Source organism: Bufo bufo, chromosome 4, assembly GCF_905171765.1.
Source record: "Bufo bufo chromosome 4, aBufBuf1.1, whole genome shotgun sequence".
Taxonomy (NCBI): domain Eukaryota; kingdom Metazoa; phylum Chordata; class Amphibia; order Anura; family Bufonidae; genus Bufo; species Bufo bufo.
In genome coordinates this window covers 586,390,993-586,410,803 of record NC_053392.1, presented here as the reverse complement: position 1 = coordinate 586,410,803, position 19,811 = coordinate 586,390,993, and positions in this window count along the sequence as shown.

Here is a 19,811-nt window from a genome sequence, read left to right as displayed (position 1 = left end):
TACAGACTATAAGATCTTTGCAAAAATCTTAGCAAACTGCCTTAAGGGGGTAATTGCATCCCTGGTTCATCCTAATCAAACAGGGTTCATAGCCGGGAGACAGATTCAGGCGAATCTCTATGGGGTGTATCTGAACCTGCTGGTAGGGGAGGGTCTGGACCACTCCATCCTGTCTGTGGATGCTGCTAAAGCATTTGACAGGGTGGAGTGGTCCTTCCTGTGGCGGACCATGGCCCATTTTTGACTGGGGACTACTTTTATTGCAATGACCCAATTGTTATATACTCAACCAATAGCCCGAGTTAATATTGATGGGGTTAATTCCTCTATTATCGAGCTACAACGTGGTACGAGACAGGGGTGTCCCCTCTCTCCCCTTTTTATTTGCGCTATTTATGGAGCCGTTGGCCTGTAGGATTCGTTTGAATGGTCAGATTCGGGGGTTTGGGGTAGCGGGAGAGAGTGATAAAATTTGGCTTTATGCAGATGTCATATTTTTTTTGGACGAGGGCTGTTATGCAGGTGATAGAGAAGTTTAGTCAACTGTTGGGTTATTTAATCAACTGGGCTAAGTCCTCGCTCCTCCCGCTAAACCGAAATGCGCCCGAGGGTGGCTCCCGGTTCCGGGTATTGTCTCTGGATGATTCTCTGGACTATCTGGGGATAAAGATTGGTGTCCCTATAAGTAGATTTTATGATTTAAATCTTTCCCCGGTAATAGACAAAGTGAAGGGGAAAATTAGAGCCTGGCGTTAGTAAAAATGATCGTACTGCCTTTGGTTTTGTATCCGATCTGCGCCTCCCCCATTTGGATAGAGGATGCTTTTTTTATAGATTGGAAACCTTAATAAATGATCTAATTTGGGGGAGGAAGAGGGTCCGAATAAAGCAGAGGTATCAGAAGGGGGACTATCACATCCCTTTTTTTAAGGGTATTTTTTCTCTGCGTAGTTACAAAGATGTTGTAATTTTGGAGAGAATGCATTAGGGCAGTATATCTCCAGGGTAAGAGGTAGGTCACTTGAGAATATTTTTATGCACTTGGAAACAGCACAGTTTGGAGCTTTGGACACTAGGGGCCAGATTTATCATTAGCTCAGGTCAGAATAATGGAGTGAAAAAGTCCCAAAAAAGTCCCAAACGCTAAAACTGCGCACAAATTTGCGACTTTTTTCTGCTCTGCACTATGCTCGCCAGTTTTCTGAAAGTGGGCGTGTCTTCTTATGTAAATGAATCTCTAGACAGATTTACTATTGGGACTATTTAAAAAAGTCGCAAAAAAGTCGCAAAAAAGTCCCAATTTCACTCCAGTGAGGACCATGCTTATCTTATGAGACTTTTTAATAGAACATGCGACTTTTTCATAAAAACGTGCGACTTTTTCGTAAAGATGTGCGACTTTTGTAAAGCTGCTTACTGACGGATAAACTGCTACCGTCAAACCACATTTATTACAGTCTTAAAGGGCCGATCATAAATCTGACTTGGCTAAAACTGACTTTAGCCATATGTGAAAGTGGAGTGAGCTGTCAGAGGAATGATAAATCTGGCCCTAGATGTTTAATCCCGAGGACTCTGCAGAGGGTTTGGGATAGATTGAAAATGATTTTGCAGGTGTCGCATGCTTTTTATTTCACCCCATTGTGAGAGAATCTGAATTTATTGGAATTTCTAAAAAAAAATAGCGGATGACACTTATTGGAGTTGTAGGGGTATCACCAGAGTGGCCCATTTGTTTGTTGCAGATCGGTTTAAAGCTCTAGGGGACTTTAATTACACAAACATCTCCTTCTTAGATCGATTTTATGTACGCACGCTTAAAACACGCATACAAAACTACATCCGATAAAAAATACATGATTACTCAACAACATTCGTTTTTTAATTATAGTTTTGTTCACTCAAGGAAAAGGATTAAAATGGCACAGATTTATTTGAAAATGCGAGATTCACTGTCCACGGTGATTTCTTTCAAAAGTATACATAAATAGGAGCAGGAATTGAGATCTCCCCCCTCTTCCTTGGCCACAGATTTTTTAAAATATGAAAAAAGGTAGTATCTGCAACCAGCTATAGATTGATTGAGTTTAAGATTTTGCACAGGTTATACTATACACCGCAAATGTTTGTTAAGAACAGAGGTCGTGAATTTTTCTGTCAGAAGTGCGGCGGTCCCAATGTTGGATCTATTCATCTGTTATGGGAGTGTAGTGTGATAAAGCGGTTCTGGGAGCAGGTATTTACAGCGCTGCAGGGGGACCTTCCCCAATCTTGTGCTCCGGACATGATCTCTGCGATTTTGGGTCTGTATATACCAGAAAATTCTAACTCTCCCGGTCATCAATTAACCTGGCTGAAGGGCTGCTTGATGGCAAAGGTTTTGATAATCAAGAGATGGGGATCCCCCACTTCTCCCGCATTACTATGACTATGTCCCAAATAAAGTTATATGAGGAGGTTGGGATGCGGAGAAGGGGAGGCATGCGATATGCCTCTGTCCCGTAGAAGCGGGGTGGATTGACTATGCCGGTCTGATGGGCGGAGTATGTGGACTGGTATGGGGTTCGGGCTATCAGCGACGGCAGCCAAGGAGGGGGGGGGGGAATAGGTGGGATTAAATGTATTTTGTTCGAGTCTACAGAGCTGGATTTAATGTTATTGTCTGTGATGATGTAATAATTATATTAATATTCTTTTTATATGTTTGTAAGTTGTTGTTTTTTGTGTTTCTCTCTCTCTCTCTCTCTCTCTCTCTCTCTCTCTCTCTCTCTCCCGCTCTGTCTAAAAGTTTTGTAATTATCACTGAAGAAAATAAAATATTTATTATAAAAAAATAAAAAAGACCTAGAATATCAACATATATGATCAAAAATGATGGAAGTGTCCTTTTAAATGTCTTGCTGTCCATTTAGGCAGGGCTTTGAATCGAGGGTAATATGGAAAACCGTAGATGGTTTGAAGAAGAGAAAAATCAAATCCAAGTTCGGAAATGGAGATGGTGTTTCAATTGTCACCGCGCGCCGCCTATTCTGCCTGTAAAAGATTTGCTGCTTCCATTACTAGATTTTCAAAGTTCTGTCGCGAAAAGAAATAATCAGTGACTATTAAACCATCTCGTCTGTAAATCAGGCTCCGGAGCCGTATAATACCGTCCAGTAAGGTCTTGATTAACTCGGAGCCAATATATCATTTTTGGGCCTTTTCATCCTTTGTGCCTCCGCACTTTGCCGAGACCTTCATATACCCTTGAAGAGCTTCCTCTTTCTATGGCTTCGACTAGTATAATCTTACTGCTCTTCAGCATAATTCATTCTATCAGTGAAAGTTCTGCCGTCCCCGGAGTATTTTAGACCAATTGCCTGTTCTGCCGGTGTTCTCAATACTTTACAATGATTTCTGGCTGCGGAGTGATTATTCCTGGGATGATTGAATAACATGTCTCCTAATTCCGGGCCATTAAAGCAGATTTGATTATTTATTTTTTATTCTTTTTTTTCTTCCACCCTCACTGGTAGTTTGTGATAGACCTGTGCAAATACACATCAATTCATCTAAATAGTTTGAGCTGCAGTGTAAAGCATGGCAGCAGGAAGAGCCTCTGATGGTAGATGGTACTTAACGGATTGCAAGAGACTCTTATTAGACAATATGGCTGCACCCTAACGCAGCATCGGTAAGTGATCCTCCAGAGGCCAACAGAGAATAAATAGCAGCTTTTACCTATTAGTTAATTGCATTAAAGTTTTTCTGCCGCAGCCAATTTTATTATTTCTTTTAACTCACCGCATTCCAAATGCCATAACTTGGACGTTTAAATTGGTTGTCTTAGACTATGTACACCTTCAGAGGAATTTTTATGTTTGCATTTTACTTATTTGGGGCTAAAAATCATTTTTTCAATTGGTTCTCATTGAAAAATATTCGGCCATTTTGTTAGAAAGAGTTAACTGTTTTTGTAGCTGTGTGACTAGTACTTTCCCTTTTTGTTGGTCATCTAATAAAACTTACCGTATTTTTCGCCCTATAAGACTCACTTTTTTCTCTCCCCTAAAATGGGGGGGGGGGGGAAACGTTAGTGTGTATTGTGGGGTCAATACAGTGGGGAAAAAATGTTCCCTCTATAACATTGTGTCAGTGGTAGATCCCCCTATAACATTGTGTCAGTGGTAGATCCCCCTATAACATTGTGTCAGTGGCAGATCCCCCTATAACATTGTGTCAGTGGTAGATCCCCCCCCCCCCCCCCCCCCCCATAATGTGTGTGTGTAGCAGATTACCCCATAACATTGTGTCAGAAGCACCTTTTGTTCCAAATTTTTTTTTTCCTATTTTCACCTTCACGTCTTATAGGGCGGAAAATATGGTATCTCTAAATTCCTAAAAGGTCATAAACACTTAAGCCACATTCTTATCAGTAAGATAAGACTTGAGCTACAATGAGTGTTCATAAGGTCCGAGATAAGGGGCCTTCTGCGGAGACTGATGGAACAGCGTGAAAACGGACAGCATGCTACTAGAAAAACTCAAGGCTGTACAAAGAAAAGGGCAAAACATTTTTCATAAAGACCAAATGAGTACAATGCAATAATGAAATAAATTGCCCCCAAAGGTGTACATAGCCTTTAAACCATTCTTCACTCTGGTTACTAGATGAAGATCCTGGACTGGGCACCCCACCTATTAAATCGTTTGACCACTTTATATATACAGCACAGGATGTGGGAAACGGGGATATTGCCAACTTATGCAGGTCATCAAGAAGAAAGGAAACTGGAGCAGGCTCAGTTTTTTTTTTTTTTTTTTTGGGGGAGGGGGAGTAAAGGCAATGGTGGATAGGGTCACATCATGCGCCTCTCCATCTGCCACTATTTGACAAGAGCGGCGAGAGCGAGGACCTCTGATGGGAATGTGGCCCTAAGACAAATTACTGCAGAACTTCTCAGATGACGCAACCCTGGAGACGAGGTGATGGCGGCAGCAGCAGGGCCATGGGAAGTGAGTGCTCATCTCTCTATATTCTGCTATAACGCCATCCTCAGGAGCGACGTATCCCTTCCCTGTTTCCTCTGATAGGATTAAGGCCTAGTGCCTGCAGCCTAACAGAGGCCAGCACAGGTGGCACGATGATGTCATTGTCATGTCGTCACCTCAACTGGGTAGCATACAGCTCGTGACACAGGCCGGAAAAGTTCTGCACCGCATCGCTGACAGACGCATGGAGGTAAAGTTTTAGTGTTTTTTGTTTTTTTTTATTTGCCACCATGCTGTTGGTATACTATGGAGAAAGGGGGTACAGGAGTACTATGGGGCAATATATAGGGGCATTTTATACTGGCACATTTTATGGGTGGCACTATGGGGAAGGGAGGAGAGGAACACTATGGGTGCATCTACTGGGGGCACTATATAGGGACATTTTATACTGGCACACATTATGGGGTCACTATGGGGAAGGTTGGGAAGGAGTACTATGGGGCCATCTTCTGGGGCACTATATAGGGGTATTTTATACTGGCAGATATGGCAAAGGGGGAGAGAATGATAGGGGGCATTATAGCAGTATTTTATATTGGCACACATGGGGACATTAGCTCAACTGGGGGCACTAATAGGGGGTATTTTTTATACTGGCACACACAAGGGAGCATTGGCACTATGGGAACATTGACTCTACTGGGGGCACTAAGAAGGTATTTTTGTATTGGCACACATGGGGGCACTCTCGGGACATTGGCTCTACTGGGGGCCACAAAGGGAAGGTATTTTTGCACTTGCACACAGAACAAGGGCATTTTTGTACTGGCACACATTATGGGGGCATGTTTTGTACTAGCTCACATTATAAAGGGGCATTTGTGTACTGGCACACATTACAAGGAGAATTATTACTACAGGAGCATTATGGTGAGCTTTAGTACTACTGGGGGACTATGGGGAACATGATTACTAGTATGGGCACTATGGGGTATTATTACTTCTGGGGCACAATGGGGACATTATTGCTGTTGGGGGCAACGTAGGGGCGCTATTACTTCTAAGTGCACTCTGGCAAAGAATTATCACTATTGGAATATTGGGGAACACTATTACTGTGGGGGGCGCACTGGCATAGTATCGGTTAAGTACAGTTATGTTTTGAGGGGCATTATGTTTACATTATTAATGTCGGACACTATTTGCTTTGCGCAGTTATGTTTTAGAGCACTCTGTGCCAATAATTATTGAAGGGGGCACTGTCTTCATGGTATAGTATTTTTAGGGGGACTGTTTCTGCAGTATATTATTTGGGAACACAGCAGGCACAGTATTCAGGGTGGCAGGATAGGGTGTTCAGAAGGTGGGGATGATGAAGGAAAATCATGATGGCGGTCTGGTTCGAATGGAGAATATGAGGAAAGAGAACATCTACATCAGAGAAGATGTCACTGGATGTAAGAGGTATGTGGCGCTGTATGTTACTGGATGTATGTATGTCACTGGATGTATGTAGCTGGCCAGCTGGGACCTGTCCTGGGTTGCTAGTGTAGCTTGTATGTGTATACAGCTTGATCTGCCAAAAGCCTTAGTGCAGTTCCTATGTTTATGTGTTAAAGACAAAAGCAGAGTTATTTACTGTGACATCATGTTTTGGATGTCATATAACTGTTATATTTTGTGTTCACAGAAGCAAAAAAGATAATATGCCTTTAAGATTCATTTTATAGTGTAAGGTAAGCTCAGTGACGCAGCAGAAACAACAGAAAGCATAGTGTTAATCTGTTGTTGCTGGTCAGAAGTAGACCAATCACAGCCAGCTTCTCACAGAGCAAGAGTTTTCACCAATCACAGCCAGCCTCACAGACAGCCTGTCTGGGAATTCCCCTAGCAGGAGCTGCTAGAATCCTTATTCACCAGAGACAGGAGCTGAAAAGACATTCACTCTACTGAGAGCTGTGTTTTTATGGAAGCAGGACAGGCCAAAATAGGTATTTAAAAGAGTTTTATATAATGTTCCTGTTAGTATTGTGATTGGAACTGTATATTGAACCAGTTATATGGGTGTTTACTTACAGTTCCACCAATTGCAACCATACCAATTGCAAAGTACAAATACAAATTGCACTCTACAGTTGCAAACTGTGAACTACTACAAATACCATACAAACATATTGCAATCCAAATTGCATACAACCATACCAGATCATACTCAACCAATCTGCAAATAGTTACTGCTAACTGCATGCCGCCATTTTGTGATATCTTTTCAACACGTGTTTTGTACATGGACTATCTGCTGCGGAGGCGCAGTGTTATATGAAGAAAAGTTGAAGTTAATAAAGAAGTTATTTCAAGCATTTGGTGTGCTCTTTAAACCTACTGTTTCCATAGAACGGCGCTAGAGGAATTACAGAGTAATAGAAAGTCTGGTTAGACTAAAAGTCAGAGGTATCAAAATTCTTCTAATGCCACAGCGCAAAAGGCACTTGATAGTGCTGCGCCTGCCACAATGTGTGTAATGTTAGGAGGGAAGAGATTCGGTTGAGATTTCAATTTTCGCCTCAGGCAGCAGAAAGGCAAGGTGCATCCCTCCAAATATCCCAGGACCCTCTGTCCTCTACTGATTATGTATAGGATGGCCAACCTCTCTACCATCAAGTTTTCCAAACCAGACAAACTCTTTAAGCTTCTAACTGGACATCTGGATTTTTCTGAAAATCCGCAGCACAAATCCAAAACTGAAGCTTGGATTTCTGCTGTAGATTGCCCAGCACATCCTCATAAGCATAAGCCCCACTGTAACTCAATCCGCTTATTCACAGCTATGGACAGTGGCGGCACTTACAATGGAGGCAGAAACCCTGATTGCTATGTGGCCCATGTTAAGGGGGAGCCCTGCACTGAACTCCTATTTCCAATATAAGGGCTCATGCACACGAACGTGTTTTTTTTTTTGCGGGCCAGAACCATTTACTTCATTGGGTCTGCAAAAAAAAAAAAAATGAAATGACTTAGTGTGCATTCCGTTTCTGTATGTCCGCATGGTTGTTCTGCAAAAAAAAAATAGAACATGGACATTTGGCATATTTTTAGTGAATCCGTGTTTTGTGGAACGAGAAATACATACGGTCGTTTGCATGAGCACTACATCCGCAGCATTTTCAAACAGCCATCACTAGGGTTGCTTCCATTGATTTCATTGGTAGCTGTATACATTGCTACACACTGAGCTCCCCCTAGTGGTGGCAGCAATTTTTATCATGTACTATATAAATGGAAGCAGGAACCTTAAGGGTACATGCACACGTTCAGGATTCATGTGCGGAGCATCCGCACTGAAAGCCGCAGGTGTTCGCAGGCAAATCTGTGCGGTCAATCCGCATCAATTGGTGCGGATTTTACTAAGTGAATGAAGAAAATCCGGTCAGGAAAAATAAATTAACATGCTGCAGATTTTAAAATCCGCATCGCAGGTCAAAATCCGTGCAGAAAAAATCTGCATTGTGTGCACTGAGAATTTCAAATTCTCATAGAATAAAATATACATGACCTACAGTGCGGATTATCCGCGCGCAATCCTGATCGTGTGCATTTACATTAATCAGGGTATAACCCCTTAAGGCTAAACAATGAAAATGAGACATCCTACGCATTAATCAAGCTGCCAGCTCAGGAATGTGTCCTGACTGCTGGAGCTTATGGGGCGTGTCCTTTCTACTGCAGCTTAGGGGACGTATGTGACTCCCTATCTCTCTCCCTATTACTGCATCCATCTCGGCAAGATGGACAGAGAAGTAGGAAAAAGAACAAACAGTGGGAGGTGCTACACAGATACATTTTATTGAACAACCAACTGGCTATACAAAATTTTTAACTGCATGAAACTACAAAAGTATTCAGACTGCCAAGTGCTGGTTTGAAAACAGAATATTTTTGTGGGACAACCCCTTTAAGAGCTGAATGGGGGAGATTTAGCAATGTATTTACAGTTGTGTTCAAAATTATTCAACCCCCAATGCTGTAAAGGGTTTTAGGGAATTTAGTGTACATTTGTAATTGTGTTCAGAATGAAATCTTACAAGGACTTTTTAAAGAACCAAATGCAACTAAAATGACATCAAATGTTTTTGTAATACAGTATTAAATGTTTTTTTTGTGATTTCTTCATTGACACAATTATTCAACCCCTTAAAGACTACCACTCTTAAGAACAGAGGTTCATTCAAGTGTTTTCGATCAGGTATTGAAAACACCTGTGGATGAAAGGAGCAGCAATCAAGCATAATATGCACCAATTAGGCAGATGTAAAAGGACTGTGATACTCAGCTCCTTCTAGACATTTACTGGTGTGTTTACAAACATAGTGAAGTCAAGAGAATGGTCCAGGAAGACAAGAGAAGAGGTGATTTCTCTTCACAGGAAGGGCAATGGCTATAAGAAGATTGCAAAGATGTTAAACATACCAAGAGACACCATAGGAAGCATCATTCGCAAATTCAAGGCAAATGGCACTGTTGAAACGCTACCTGGTCGTGGCAGAAAGAAGATGCTGACTTCAACTGCTGTGCGCTACCTGAAGCGCAAAGTGGAGAAAAGTCCCCGTGTGACTGCTGAGGAACTGAAAAAAGATTTGTCAGATGTGGGTACTGAAGTTTCAGCTCAGACAATAAGGCGCACACTGCGTAATGAAGGCCTCCATGCCAAAACTCCCAGGCGCACCCCCTTGCTGTCTCCAAAGAATAAGAAGAGTCGACTGCAGTATGCCAAAAGTCATGTGGACAAACCACAAAAGTTTTGGGATAGTGTTCTGTGGACTGATGAAACAAAATTAGAACTGTTTGGGCCCATGGATCAACGCTATGTTTGGAGGAGGAAGAACAAGGCCTATGAAGAAAAGAACACCTTGCCTACTGTGAAGCATGGCGGGGGGTCAATCATGCTTTGGGGCTGTTTTGCTTCTACAGGAACAGGGAAGCTTCAGCGTGTGCAAGGTACCATGAATTCTCTTCAGTACCAGGAGATATTGGGTGAAAATGTGATGCAGTCCGTCACAAACCTGAGGCTTGGGAGACGTTGGACCTTTCAACAGGACAATGATCCCAAGCATACCTCCAAGTCCACTAGAGCATGGTTGCAGATTAAAGGCTGGAACATTTTGAAGTGGCCATCGCAGTCACCAGACTTAAATCCGATTGAGAACCTCTGGTGGGACTTAAAGAAAGCAGTTGCAGCGCGCAAGCCTAAGAATGTGACTGAACTGGAGGCTTTTGCCCATGAAGGATGGGCGAAGATACCCGTAGATCGCTGCAAGACACTTGTGTCAAGCTATGCTTCACGTTTAAAAGCTGTTATAACTGGAAAAGGATGTTGTACTAAGTACTAAGATTGAATGTCACTTGGGGGTTGAATAAAACATAATGATGTGAGCACAGAAAAGACATTTGTGGTTATTTCATTATAAATGTTATGTTATATTTGTCTGACTTACAAGGGCCTCTTTGATTTAATTGTAAACAAGATGACTGAAATGATCAAAATCAATGTCAAACTGGCCAAAACACTCAATTTCAGTGGGGGTTGAATAATTTTGAACACAACTGTATGTCTGCTGTATACACTGAGAAATATGAAGTCAGTTAAAGTAAACGAGGAGCAACTTTTTTTCAATTAAAATTTCTTCCCTGGGAGGGATGACCCAAACTAAGTTGTTTTTTTTATGGGACCTATGAGGTGCCCCTGGCTATGAAGGTGCTATGGTCCTTTTGTTCTGCTGATTGGTGGAGTGCCAAGGGTCAGACCTTCACGTTAATACCCTATATGCCATCCCATTAATCATTTAGGGCTCATGCATACAACCACAACTATTTGTATTTTGCTGTCTGCAAAAAACAGATCCGCAAAAATTATGGATGAAATCCGTGTGCATTCCGTATTTTGCGGAATGGAACAGCTGGCCCCTATTAGAACAGTACTATCCTTTTTCGCGGGACGGACATACAGATAGACGGAAACAGAACGAACAAGGAGTAACTTCCGTTTGTTTTTTTTCGTGGGCCCATCTAAATGAATGGCTCCGCATACGGTCCGCAAAAAAAAAAAAAAAAACAGAATGGACATGGAAAGAAAATACGTTTGTGTGCATGAGCCCTTACTCTGTCCGTATTTTGGTTACTATTGTAACAAAATGACAAAAATATTTCAAAAACTGTATTTTCTCACAGCTTTCAGCAAGACAACCTCTTTTTCCATATCTCAAGTGTTTGTAGAGGGAGCACAAGGGCCGCCTCAATACATTTCCAGACCTGGACCGAGCTTATTAGCAGAATAAAACTACGACTGAAATTTTCGGTGTCACCTTGTCCTACTCACCGGGAGTCAATAGTAATTAGCAGGATCTTAAAATCTTTTCTCTAATGCAGAAAATCGGTGCATATTACGGAGGCATGAAATGTATTGACGGGTCAGGCTGCCATTGGCGGAGCAGGAAGATGATTACTTTCTTGAATAAAACTACTGGAGGATCATTTATCCTTTGTGAAGGTGATATTTGTGAGAACTCTAATCCACATGAATTGGATGTGTCACGTTGGGGGGGGGTCAAAAAGGCTTCTCTCCGAGATGTAACATTAATAAGGGTCCATTCCCACGTCCGTGTGTGTGGATCCGCAAAACACGGACATCGGCGATTTGCTGACCGCACATCGCCTGCACTTAATAGAAAATGCCTATTCTTGTCTGCAATTGACAAGAATAGGACATGTTCTATATTTTTCGGGATCGGAAGTGCGGATCCGCAATTCCGGATCCGGGCAGCACATCGTGCTGCCGCATAGAAATGAATGGGTCCGCAATATGCAAAACGATATTGCAGACGTGTGAATGGACCCTAAAGGCTATGTACACCTTTTGGGGGCATTTTTTTTTATTATCGAATTCTACTTATTTTGAGCAAAAAAATTTTTTTTCAATTGGTCTTTATTAAAGGGTTTCTACCACCAGAAATACTGTTACGTAGCTGACTGACATTGGCGATGCGCTAATGTCAGCACTACATAACAGTATGTTTCTAACATTTGTCCCTGCAGCCGTTTTTGTAAAAAAAAAGCACTTTTATTATATGCTAATGAGCCTCTAGGTGCTATGTGGGCGTAAAATCAGCACCTAGAGGCTCCGTCTACTCACCCTTTATCCCACCCAGGTCCCCTGTTCTGCCCGCCCAGCTCCTCTTGATTGATGCCACTGTTCCCTGCATCGTTGACGAAATCCCACGCCTGCGCTGTTCACTTCTGTCTTCGGCGCAGTGAGTGAAGGCCGCTCTCCTGATGCCGGCTTCCTCACTGTGACGTAGTTGGCGCAGGCGCAGTGAGGAACCCGGCGCCAGGAGCGCATCATTCATTCACTGCGCCGAAGACAGAAGTGAACGGCGCAGGCGCGGGATTTCGTCAACGATGCGGTGGACCGTGGCATCAATTAAGAGGAGCTGGGTGGGCAGAACAGGGGACCTGGGCGGGATAAAACGTGAGTGGACGGAGCCTCTAGGTGCTGATTTTACGCCCACATAGCACCTAGAGGCTCATTAGCATATTATAAAAGTGCTTTTTTTAAAAAAAACGGCTGCAGGGACAAATGTTAGAAACATACTGTTATGTAGTGCTGACATTAGCGCATCGCCAATGTCAGTCAGCTACATAACAGTATTTCTGGTGGTAGAAGCCCTTTAACAATATGGAATATGGAGTATTTTTGTGTACAGAGCTGTCATGCTCTAGTAGCAGCCTGTGGAATTTCTGTCTATTCCGTCAGACCAGCAGCTGATGGACTCCTTATCTCTGCTCTCTGACATCCTAAACACCCATTTAGTTCAGTTCTTATCTTGCTGATAAGAATGTGGCTTCAATAAGTGTTTATGACGCCCTCACTTGAATGGAAAAAAAACCCAAAAACTTTTATTATTATTTTTTCTCGGGAACCCCACGACTGATTTTTACAAGACAGGTATCATTTTAATCAGCAGGATATACCCTAGCAGACAGTATCCCTGGTTTAATGGGGATGATCCTGCTGACAGGCACTCTTTAAGTAATGAATTAGGATAACATATGGCAAACTGTATTGAAAACTAAACACAAATGTCATCTTATATAGGAGGATGATTGAATGGCGCAGGTTGATCTTTTGCAAGTGGATGAGTTTGTTTTTGCTGCCACCTAAAGTCTACATGAAAACATATGGTTACAACGTGCCCGAGATTCTGTTTTCTCTCAAAATTAGCATTTTTACATATAGATAAACCTTCTGTTGGCTTTGACGTGGAGAAAACTAACAAGAATCTATCTTAGATCAGCAATTCAGACACCTGTTTCCTATACAAAGAACAAAACATATTTCAGATTATCGTCCTACTCAGATGTGCGACTTCCAAAACATCTTAAAGAGCAAGCGGCCTAAAAATCTCCTGTAAAATGGAGTAAAAGGGGTTTTATGAAAGTAAGAAATAGAGCCACTCTGGTCTATAGGCTTTGCCTGGTGTTACGAAGTGGATGTGGACCTGCCGTGTCCCTTGAACAGATTTGGCTTGGGGCTATTCCTAAAGGGCATTATCTAGGTGGTCTTCCCCCTTTAAAGGGAGTCTGTCATCAAAGTTTCACCTTTTTAACCCTTCCCATAGCTTTCTAGCAGCCTTACAGTTAATAAAAACGTTACCTTTATGAGCAATCCTGGACTTATAAAACCGGCAAAAAACATCTTAGCATATGCAAATGAGGGCTCGCAAGTGCCCAGGGGCGGCGTTACCCTCGTAGGTGCCCAGCTAGCTCAGCCTTATCGTCGCTTCCCCCCCGCCCATCCTTTTCCCTCTGACTGCCCATCTACTTACTTCTTGTTTCGCCGAGATCCCGCGCCAGCGCACTCAGTCCGTCGGCCGGCGCATGCGCACTGCGATGCCCATTCCTTGTACGGCATCACAGTAATTAATGCGCATGCGCTAACGGCGCGAAAACACCACAAAGGAGGCAGTCCATCGGCGCTGAGTGCGCAGATGCGGGATCTCGGCGAAAGAAGGGTACGAGGGTAACGCCGCCCCTGGGCACTTGCGAGCCCTCATTTGCATATGCTACTAAGATGTTTTTTGCCGGTTTTATAAGTCCAGGGTGGCTCATAAAAGTAACGTTTTTATTAACTGTAAGGCTGCTAGAAAACTGTGGGAAGGGTTAAAAAGGTGAAACTTTGATGACAGACTCCCTTTAACCTCTATACAGGCATCTGAACTTCGCTGCAGTGGAACCACCAAGCCTCTCTTTCCTGGAATAGTCTCTGGTCAGTAGATTACTGACCCACAGGTGTCAAGAGACACCGGTGCGAAACACAGAAGGGTCAGGCAAAACCGTAGTCAGGGACAGGCCAAGGTCAGGTCAGGTCAGTGTATGTGAATTCCAGTAAACAGGTCAGAACGAAGAACAGGCAGAGGTGAGTCAAACAGTGAAGGACCAGAAACAGACAGAAGTCAGTACACGGGAGAGCAAACAAAACAAATAGCGCACCTTTGCAGAATGCTAGCCTACTAGAATCTATTCCCCACAAGGGGAATGTGCTGTAAAAACCCAAGGGCACACATCCATTGGCTGGAGAGGATCAGAGTACGTGTGTGCTGGCCCTTGAAGAGCCTAAGGGAGCACATGCTTTCTATGGTCAGAGAGACAGCGTAAGCAAGGAGCAGGCCTCAACCTACAAGAAGTGAATGGAGTTGCACAGTCCTGCCAGGTGGGAAATGGAGGAGCCTGGCGGGCACAGGCTCCTAGGATACCAGCAGGGGAAGGAAGGTGAGCGCTGCAGCGGCTCTGCATACTGGGGGAGAGGCGGCAAATACAGTGTCACACTCAGGCTGTCTACGGTACTGCAACTCAGTTCTATTCACTTTAATAGAGCTCCATATGGTACTGTACCTCATGCACAGGCTTGTCACTGTTTTTGGAAGCAACCAACCAAGTCCTTCGAAGCCTGTACAACCTCTTTAGAGGCCAAAATCAGTATACTTACATGGCTAGAGGGTTTGTCTTTAATGGTTCCAAAAATAGTCTGTTTGCAGTGGAGGACCTGGCACACCCATACATTGCAAGGACAGCTAACTGAATTCAATGAAATCTGTGCATCCCAATTCTCCTACTTCCTCTACCAGCTCCTCCCTCTCCTTGATTGACAGGGTCGGATTCCTGCAAAGTCTTCTTGCCTGAGCCTGTCAATCAAGAAGGAGAGGGAGGGGCTAACAGAGGAAGCAGGAGCAGCAAGGGTGCACAGAGTAGCTTGGGCCCGCCCTTGGTGCACCGAACTGTTTGCCTATGGATTAAAAGCCCCTTTTTTTTCTAGAATGAAGCAACGGATCATTACAGTTTGATGAGCTAGTCCTACAAGGCATTGTTCCTGGTGATGGGTTCATGCACACGACCGTATATGTATTTTGCGGTCCGCAAATACGGATCCGCAAAAAATACGGATGACGTCCATGTGCGTTCCGTATTTTGCAGGACGGAACAGCTGGCCCCTAATAGAACTGCCGTATCCTTGTCCGTAATGCGGACAATAATAGGACATGTTCTATACCTTCGCGGAACAGACATACGGAAACGGAATGCACGAGGTGTAACTTCCGTTTTTTTTTTATGGTTTCACGTAAGGTCAGCAAAAAATAAATAAATGGAATGGACACTGAAATAAAATACGTTTGTGTGCATGAGCCCTTAAGAACAGACGCAATAGATCCTATGAGAAATGTCGTAGGCGCTCAAGCCTCGTATACTTTTTATAAACGCGACGCTCCATTTGTTCGGCGCCAATCGGATAAGAGTTAACCGCTCTCTTTATTGGACTTCATTTTCAGCTGCTTCCGAGCAGATCATGGCTGTGTATCCGAGGCGACGCCGCTTTAATAAGCGCGCGCTCCAGGCGACGTCGTAAGACCTTGTTCCATGATTGCTCTGGAGAAGAAATATTTCGGAAATTCTGTAAACATCGTGTTACTTCTTATTAAATCAATAGATATTACAGATAGTGGCTGTGGGCAAGTGCAAAAACGCTCTCTCCTGCGGTATTCTTGCAGAGCGAAGCATCTGTTCATGTGCATTTTCCAATTAATGTTACGTAAATGATTCATTGTGAAAAAGAAAAGTGTTTGAAGAAAAAGGAAAATGAAGGCTCCTTGTAACCACAGAAGAGGTTCCAGAATTTTCCTTATTAATAAAAAAATTCTGGCAAAAATGTATCCCTCTGTAATGCATTATTTAAAGGAATACATCATGGAAAACCAATACACTGCTTTAAGCCTTGTGCAGAGCTAGGGGGCGGAGCATGACAAAGGGATTCTGTCACTAGTATTATTTGAACCCCCTCAAGCCTAGGAGGCATAACCTGGAGTAGAACAGGATTTGATAGTGATTGCCTAGGATAGACCTATCAGGTTGGTGGAGGGTCTGAGACCCTGTACCCCTCCTGATCAGCTGCTTAGTTGTAGTTTTACCACCGGACGTGCCTTAAAGGGGCTATCCCGGATTTTGATAATGATGGTCTGACACCCCAAACCCCCGATGATCAACTGTTTAGTTGTAAGTCTGGTGCCTGAAACTGAGACAACTCCATGCAAGAGATAACTTCAGTGGGAGCAGAGTTGCAGCTACCAGCTCCACTCACTACACAATGGACGGAGCGGTGTCGTTCTGATGCCGACTTCTGGATAACCCCTTTAAGGCACATCTATGGATGATCAAGTAGCTTTTGGCCTTGATACCCAATGACCAGTATGCATACACAAAAAAAATAGCATACATAGACAAACATGCTTACGCTACTTTCACATCTGCGTTTTTGCTGGTTCTGGCTCAGCAAAAACGTTTCCGTTACTGGTAAAACAACCGGCTGCATCCCTTATGAACGGATCCGGTTTTATTATCTCAAAAATAGCCATGACGAATCAGTCCCTAAAACCATTGTCCAAGTCAAAGGGCACCGGATCCGTTTTCTTTTTGTGTCTGAGAAAACGGATCCTGCACCATTGACTTAAATTGTGTTTCACGCCGGATCCATCTTGCTCCGCATCCCATGATGTACTGAAAAACGCAACCAAACGGAACGGAACGCATTCTGGAGCACTCCATATCGTTCTGTTCAGTTTTGTCCCCATTGACAATGAATGGATCTCAATACCGGAAAGGAAAAACGCAGATGTGAAAGTAGCCTTACTAACCTCTACTGTATATACATCCAAAAACTAGACTTCCAGTTGTTCTGTTATATTATGACATGAATACGTTTCAACCGACAACCCTTTTTTTTTTTGCATCACGGGGTAAAAAGGGTATTAAAGAGGATCTGTCACCACAAAATACAATGCAATCTGAAAACACCATGCCATAGAGCAGGAGAAGCTGCGTGCATTGATACACACTGTATATATTTTTTGGGAAAAGACTCAGTAAAACTTGTAATTTATACATATTATATGTTTTTAGTTTTTTTTTACCTCCTGTAAAGAACTTTTGGTTCAGGGAGGAGGTGTTATCAATAACAGCTATCTTCCTATGCACACATATACACAATGCTATCACTAAGGGCTCGTTCACGCACGGGCACCTTCCGTGGGGCAGGCGCATGGGGATCGCAGACCCATTCACTTGAATGGGTCCGCAAAAAGATAGAACATGCTCTATCTTTTTGCGGTGCGGAGGCACGGAACGGAACCCCAGAAAGCACTCCGTAGTGTTCCGTTCCATACCGCTCCGCATCTCCGCATTGAAATGAATGGGTCCGCATCAGTGATGCGAAATGACAACGGAACGGTGCCCCGCGTTGTGCGGATCTGCAATATGGGAACGGGACACCAACGGTCGTGTGAACGAGCCCTAACACTAATAACCCCTCCTGACTGTGCCGATAGGTATTCACAGGAGGTGAGCAAAGTATAAATTACAGGTTTTACTGAATCTTCCCCCCCCCCCGCCCCAAAAAAAAAATATATATATATTTATCTCAATACTCTCAGCTTCTCCTGCTCTACAGCATGGTGCCTTCAGATTGCATAGCATTTTGTGGTGACAGGTCTTCTTAAAGTAGAGATGAATGTTATTTGCATCCAAGAGGATTAAGGGTATTAAGTAGAGCTGAGTGTAATAATCATCCATGCCTAATTTCTATGGGACTTCCAAAAAATAGCTGGGCACGCCGCTCTCGGTCTGCTCTCCTTCACTTTGTGGGCTTCGTTCTAGAGATAGCTGCAGGTCCTGTTATCGCCGATCGCATACGTTATCCCCAGGTGCCTGTTTCTTAAAACTGTAGACACCTGGCTGCTATGGCGCTCGTGAGAGGACACCATCTTTAAATACCTGACCGACGACGTATATGCGTCAGCCAGTCAGAAATGGGTTCTCTGAGATTAGGAGCCCTTTTCACGGCCAGACAGGATACAGAGGTTGAAAAAAAAGTCCAAGCGGACGTTGGCGCTCTGGTTTCAGCTCTCATGTCCCCCGCTGGACCAAAAGTGTGACGTGCAGTCTACATGCACCTTACCTCTGCTAGCCAAACGATGCCTTCCACCGTGACCACTACCACCGCTGAGGCAGCCCGTCCTATTTCCGGCCCAGCAGGGGACAAGAGAGCTCGGCTCTGGAACCGGAACTCCAGTGACACAGATAGAAAGTTGCAACAATGTGTCAAGGAATGTCAACGATGATACATAAATTCAAATGTCACTCAATGACAATCATCTTTAAATTCATCCCCCCCTATAATCAGTTCCTAAGGGAGCACTTTGCTACAATTTAGCAGATATTGCCGTTCCATAATGTGAGACTTAATTACAAACCCCACAAAACGATTTCTTCATCACAGCCCAGGGAAATAAAGTCAGACTGCATCTGTGTCATTTCTCCTTAAGTAACGCTCTACCCCGGGCTGATGGATGCCTTCAGCTCCTTTCTTCCATGGCATAGAAGAGTAATAATGGCTCCTGCAGCTGTTATTGTAATCACAACGGTGTGAAATTAACAATTTCTGACTGTGAATAACATGATTTTCATCATCGCTACGCAGCGGCCTGCCGCGCAAAAAAAAAAAATATAGCTTCATTTTCTTCCTGGCACTTGATAAATGAAGTTGTATTTGCCTTAAGACAGCAACATTAATGGGATCAGGTTTATCTTAATAAGCATTTGATATTTTAGAAAAATTATCCACGGGGTAATGTGTGTGTGTAGTAAATGGAGTTAATCAAAAATTAATTTAAAAAAATAACATCTCCAGCACTTCTTATGGATGCCTGAGCTTACCAAAAAGCCTAAGGCCCCTTTCACACGGGCGAGTATTCCGCGCGGATGCGATGCGTGAGGTGAACGCATTGCACCCGCACTGAATCCGGACCCATTCATTTCTATGGGGCTGTGCACATGAGCGGTGATTTTCACGCATCACTTGTGCGTTGCGTGAAAATCGCAGCATGCTCTATTTTGTACGTTTTTCACGCAATGCAGGCCCCATAGAAGTGAATGGGGCTGCGAAAATCGCAAGCAAGTGCGGATGCGGTGCGATTTTCATGCATGGTTGCTAGGAGACGATCGGGATGGGGAACCTGATCATTATAATTTTCCCTTACAACATGGTTAAAAGGGAAAGAATAGCATTCTTAATACGGGGCTGGAGGGGTTAAAAAATAATAATAATTTAACTCACCTTAATCCACGTGTTCGCGCAGCCCTGGTCCTTTTCTTCCTGCACAGCAAAGAAGAAGACAGAAGAAAAGCCGGGCTGCGCGAACAAGTGGATTATGGTGAGATTAATTATTATAATATTTTTT